This window comes from Notothenia coriiceps, unplaced genomic scaffold (assembly GCF_000735185.1).
Source record: "Notothenia coriiceps isolate Sejong01 unplaced genomic scaffold, NC01 NC01_scaffold00000339, whole genome shotgun sequence".
Lineage (NCBI taxonomy): Eukaryota > Metazoa > Chordata > Actinopteri > Perciformes > Nototheniidae > Notothenia > Notothenia coriiceps.
In genome coordinates this window covers 2,836,913-2,843,391 of record NW_011333040.1, presented here as the reverse complement: position 1 = coordinate 2,843,391, position 6,479 = coordinate 2,836,913, and the positions used below count along the sequence as shown (strand labels likewise).

Below are 6,479 nucleotides of genomic sequence, written 5' to 3'. Positions count from 1 at the left end.
AAATTACATTGTTCAATCACACGACCTAGATTTTGGCGTGAGTGGCCAAATGTCATACTCTACGCATCTTACTAGACCTTGTAATCCCTCTGATACCGACCCAAGTGAAACACTGACTTGCTTAGAGACCACGCTATCAGCAAGAACAGACAGCAAACACCTATAAAACTATAAAATAGGCTACTGTATCGACATTTTAAAATTACATTATTAAAGTAAGCCCTACTGCGAGCAAGAAGGAGACAGCACGGCTTCTATTTCAGTAACGATAGCTATAGAAAAAAAGAGGCCATCATGGCACCAGTCCCAACTTTGCTGAGACCTAAGGTGGTCTAGAGAGATCGCATGTAGTAAAATAATACACTAAGGAGTCCAGTAGGTGGCAGCTCTAGTATGCTGCAACAAAAATAGCGAGGCGAAGAAGCATGCTCGATACAAGAGCAGCACCGTTCACACAACGGCTACCTAACTGAAGTAAGGCAAGATAGCAGTCGCGATGAACGGCAGCGCATGCAGCTACTGTAGCGAGAATATGCATGAATCCTAGCCTGGCATTTCATGAGAAAATCCGGGCAGACAATAATTTATACTATCTTTGTATGATATGGATATGTGGAACTAGTCATGCGATATGGTGCAAATATAGCTGAATCGCATATAAATGTGTCCATGTAAAACGTGACTATAACTAGTTAATAAAGTACTATATTCTCTACTTTGAGTAAATACACATTTATTGATGCAGACTTGCTGGAATCCGTTTTTGAGAAAACCAAAAAGACTTACCACTGCCTGGTACTTACGTACGCACTTTGCCTTTACTAAGAGGTCTACCATCTGTCGCTTACGAGGACCCTTGATAAATAAGAATGCATGCACGGAGGCGCTGTAGCGCGGAGATCATCTCTACATCACACATCATCATCATTCATCAATCCATACATCATTCTGTCTGTATGACTATAAAGTGGACTATCTGCAAATTTGAAAAATATATTGTAGGGCCATACCTATAATAAAGTTATCAAATTAAGTTTTTTTTCAAATCAAGAACTGCTTTTAGCATGCAATCATTCTTCGCTCTATTTCTCTTCCAGCGTTGTTTCTGCAGGGTCTGATTGTGAAGCTGGCAGCTGACCTAGCCCCCCCTTGCAGGGAGGTGGACGTGCTCTGAGATCAGCTGCTGGCTGGTCAGAAGAGGGACAAAAGAGATTCCCCTCCTCGTGTTTATTCTATAAGCAGAGGGGCGGTAAGAGAGGGGCACCAGGGCAGAAACCTCTTTTACGGCAGCGGTCAGACATAGAATCAACGGGCGACAATATTCAGTTGCCGTTACCTTTGGCATTAGGGCAGGGATATCTAGAAACTTCATGGTTTTGACCATCATGAATTGTGCTACTTAAAGCAACACGATGTTTTCAAATCGTAATCAAAAAGCTCTCAACACTATCAAGCATCCTGCCGCATCTAACGTAGTTCAACGTAACACGGATATTCTTAGCGAGCATGTCAAATTTAAATAAATCATATTTTGTTATCAATAAAATAAATTTTCTAAATCCATAAAAGCATTTCAATTAATATTGGGAGTCATGTCGTTACTTTGTTGAGAATGTGGCCATGTAATAAGCGGGATAATTCGCGACCGACACATCACTACGGCCCGTCCACACAGCAGTTTTAAAAAAGTCTTCCAACGCTTCTCTGCCCATTCACTTTGAATGGGGTGACGTCACTTTGCCTCGCTTTCTGCCGAACTGCATTGTGGGGAAGCAAAGTGAAGATTTCCAGGATTTTCAGGATTCAAAAGTTGAGCCAATGTTCAACTTTTTCGAAGCTGAGGTGGAAGCGTCAGCCAATCAAATCCCGTTCATGCAAATCTGACAGTACAAGCGCTAGCCAATCAAACCGCGTGTAAGCTGGGAGAGTTCATTTCCTCATATTCCAAACGAGAAATTACGGTAGCAAATCACCCGGTTCTTTACGACCAGACTATTTACCGGGATACAAACCGGAGGAACCAGGCATGGAGGGATGTGGTAGAGACAGTGGGTGAAACTGGTAGGTTTTTGCCTGTTTGGGGATTTGATATCCAGTTTACTTCGTTTTAACATTGCTATTGCTTTGTATGTTGGGGCGGGAGATTCATGTGATTGGTTGTTGGTCGCGTCGCTCGCAAAAAATCCCCAAGCTTTCAGACACACCCACCTCCAAGATTTTTTGAAAGCTGCTGTGTGGACGGGCCGTAACGGCTTTTGAACTTTGAAAAAATCTTGAAAATCTTGGAGGTGGGCGTGTCTGAAAGATTGGCAAAGTGATGTCACCCCATTCAAAGTGAATGGGCAGAGAACCGTTGGAGGCGTTGGAAGATTTTTTTAACGCTCCTGTGTAGACGGTAAGAGAGACTAGTGAGAGCATGTGAGGAGGGATGCTAGTACTTACGTGTGTACGATGTCTCAACGACTAACAAAGTCAGGCTTTCAAGAAAGAAAAGAAAGGAGAGTAAGACAAGAGAGAGGGACTAAAGGGCGACAAGTTTCAACCCCAGTTTTTTCAAAAAGATAAGGTTGGGGTGGTCATGAGTGGTGGAAATTAGTCCTGTTAGCTAAGCCGTATCCTTGTAAATAAATTGTATGTTTGCTGACATTAACGGGGGTGGGTAAGTTTGAGACCGGCTCGGATTACACTTTGGTTTTATATTGCATGGAATTGCTCCTTAACTCTCGATAGCAATGAAAATCTTAGTGCTTTGCGAAAATCCATAAAAAGTCATCTGTGGAAGCCTAGTGCGAAAGCACGACCAATCTTTTCGCGGCCCGGCTAAAATACTTGATGGCTACCTGCCCTGGTGCCTTCCGTTTAAATTCTAGGCTATTTCGAGCTGGTTTTCCAAAATACCTACCCCACTTTAGTACTGTTAAATCTCACAGAAAATTCAGAGGTTTTAATTCACTCTTTTAGCTGACATTTAGGTCAGTTTTAGCAGCTATTCCTACTAAATCGTGTCCTCCCTGGTGCCAGGACCAACAGTCCATCTTTAGGCTCCGCGGCCTGTCCCATAAGCTTTGCGTCTGCCATGTGTCCTGAAAAGCCAGTTTGGCTAGGAAGGGCTCTGATAACTTTAAGGGCAGGCTATGGTAGCGATACTGGATCACACAGAGATGCTGATGAGAAAAGACTGAGAACAGGTAATGCTTCTGATTTAGCACACATCAGGCCCTTTCATTTCCATTTCCGTTGTTGTCCGCTACACTTTAATAGCCGCTTATTTTGTAGTTGTATGGATATTTAATAAAAAAATTGCTGCTTATTTTTTTTGTATAGCATTTATAAATGAAATAGTGGTGTTAATGTTCATTTATTTTAATTTAAGAGGTCATGTTATTTACGTTATATTTATTTATGATTTGAATGTTCCATTCAAATGTTTATTTAAAGTGACAATTGAGGTCCTATTGTCAGGAATTTTGTGCTAGATTTCGCCGTCTGGACAGTTTTGTTTATATTTCACGCTTAGTTGTATATGTGAGTTAGTATTGCTACAAGAAGATGCAAAGCTGTAAGGTAGTTATTAAGCATATGAGTCGGTTGGGTTCGGAGGTGGTGGTTACAGCAATTGTGCTTGGTTGCGTGGCCTGGGTCTGTGGGTGGGGCCAAGTGTATATTTCATGGGCCAAAATCTGGCGCATTCGGTAAGGCCCGCATGGCCCGGCTACGCTATAGAGTGGAGCCCTCCCTTCCGGGGGCTACATGGGACTTATTCGGAAATGTGTATTGAGTCAATGGGAGAGAAGTTTACTTTCGATCCCGTTCGATTGGCCACGAAATACACTATGAAGTTTGTCAATTAAGATAATTTTGCAAGTAAAAAGAAAAGTCGTAAACTGTGAGTAACCATTTTTTTTTGTGTACGCTTAATGAACTACACTCAGGCCTCCTTTAAAAGGGATATACGTCAAAATTGCGTAATGCAAGTTTCTACGCAAGTTTGCGATTTATCATACTACTTGACGGGAAAACGTGCGGTCCTCCCTAACTCTACCCGGCGTACGCACTAAAGCCAAACAGCGACGGGAAAGACACAGAACTGCCGACACCGTTGCCCAGAGTGAGAATGGCGAGAATTGTGGAAATATACCATAATAAAATGTTACCTCCTCTTATCATATAAGAAGAATTATTTTTCACATGATAAGAGCAATCTAAATGATTAAACAACGCCTGTTTGCACTCCTCCATGGCCACACAAACAACTTGGAGAATAATAGAAAGGATAATTGTTATTTAAACCACCTCGTATGTTTGTTAATGTATGAATGTTTTCTCTAATGAATGCGTAAGTAGGGGAAGATTAGTCTAAACGACCGCCGTTTTGCATAGGCCTTTATACGACATTGGTTTATATACGATCGTTGTTTATCATGTTTATGCCGTTTCTAGACTTGAAATCGCTCATAAACAAGAGTATGGACCTAGACCACATAGTGTAAATTGTACACTATATAACCAACNTTTTAACATTAAAGCATGGAGACATGTCACAGTAGGGCTGCTCAATTAATCGTATTTTAATCGCGATTACGATTATGGCTTGCAACGATTACGAAAACAACGTATTGTTTTCGTAATCGTTGCAAGCCATAATCGTAATCGCGATTAAAATACGATTAATTGAGCAGCCCTACTGTGACATGTCTCCATGCTTTAATGTTAAAAAAAAGGTCTTAATTCTGTTGTGATTGGTCAACCGCTTAGAGATGTCCCGCCCCTTAGCCTATCACGTACAATGTGTTGGAGCACTAGCCAGTAGAAGCATAAGTGTTACATAGTGATGTCACTATGTTGTAGAATCAAACAAAGGAGTCCAACGGAGGCGTTTCAAGCAGCGGGAGAAATGGAGGGAATTAAGGGATTTTTGCACTTGAAAAACTATTACATGCTCAAAAACCTTTAGAACACACCAAAGGAAAGGGGAACACCCCCAAAAGCCTGTTTGATTTAAAAGTGCAACATCTATTGCACATCTGTCCTGGGGGAGGGTTCCTCCTCTGTTGCTCCGCCCGAGGTTATAAATATTTCTCCATGTTAACTGTGGAGTTCCTTTGGGAGTTTTTCCTGCGAGGGTCTAAACACAGGGCTTTCCGGCAGAAAACATTCCTAAAAAAAACGTCAGAACTATAAGGAAAGCGCTATCTAATGTTGAACAGTATTTGGACAGTTTAGAAGTGTTGCTGAGTGAGAAAGCGCTCCCAATATAAACATGAATAAATACAGATAGTGATGCAATGTGGGCTGGATGAAGAAGGAACCTAAACATCAGAGGTTCATTTTAAAGTTGATGCTAAATAGAAAGAAACTGGTCGTGAATATTTATTGGATCCACACATTTTAGGACAGTCCTAAAATGCTATCATACTGTAAGGAGCCCTTACTTTAAATGTATATCTGTAAGATGCATTTATGTCGACATATCGTTATAGGATGGATGTTTGTAACTCATATATCTTTATATTGACGAGCTCAAATCCAATATAGTTTAAACTCTTATGCTCATACAATAGTTTAAAAACATTCTCATGGACTTGGATTGAATTTTTATTCTCAGCTTGACAAATAAGTGGATGTAATATCCTAGTTTTGTGATGCTAATCTTGGATCATAAAGGGGACCTATGCACTTTTTGATGTCTTTTATACATAAATATGTGTCCCCGGTAGGGCTGCACGATATGTCGTGGCGATAAATGCGATATGCGCGATATTCACATAGCAGGAAGTGACGATTAAAAAAAAAAAAAAGGACTTGCGATATTAAGTAGGCAAATTAACTCAAACACGTCATGTTACAATTATGTTGCTGCTTGCTACAAAAGGAAAACCTGCGCGGCTCTCATGTCAGGGGTATTTGAGTGAGTGACAGCAAACCAGCAATCACAATCAAATCTCCAAAACAAACGGACCCGGTGATTAAAGATAAAAACACAGAATACAGTAGTTTCATGTGTTTCTCCAGGGCAGTTCGGCGCCGCTAACCGAGCCTAGCTCAGCTTGTTGCTCTGATAACTTCAGATCCATCCGGTTAAATATAGTTAAAAAAATACCAATTGTATAGCATTAAAGTTTAAGAAAGGATGTTTTGCAGGGAAAAAAACTGTCTTTTCTTCAATTCCTGTATGTTTTCATATCGCAATATACACTGAACAAAAATATAAACGCAACACTTTGGTTTTTGCTCCCATTTTTCATGAGAGGAACTCAAAGATCTAAAACATTTTCTATATAGGGGTAATGTTGTGAATCGAGTGGCCTGTGTTCATCGTCCATAACATACGCTTGCCCATACCATAACCCCACCACCACCATGGGCCACTCGATTCACAACATTACCCTAACCCTAATCCCAACCCTAACCCTCACACCAGATACTGACTGGTTTTCGGACCCCCCCAGACCCCCCCAATAAAGCAAAAATGCACGTTT

The 6,479-nt window shown here is 41.0% G+C and overlaps 1 protein-coding gene across 1 annotated transcript in view; it reads left to right on the top strand.

Annotated features, from left to right (window-relative positions):
- Positions 1-6,479, top strand: part of LOC104950097 (clathrin heavy chain 1-like) — a 23,548-nt gene that overhangs the window by 16,571 nt on the left and 498 nt on the right. The gene's annotated exons all lie outside the window — the stretch shown is intronic.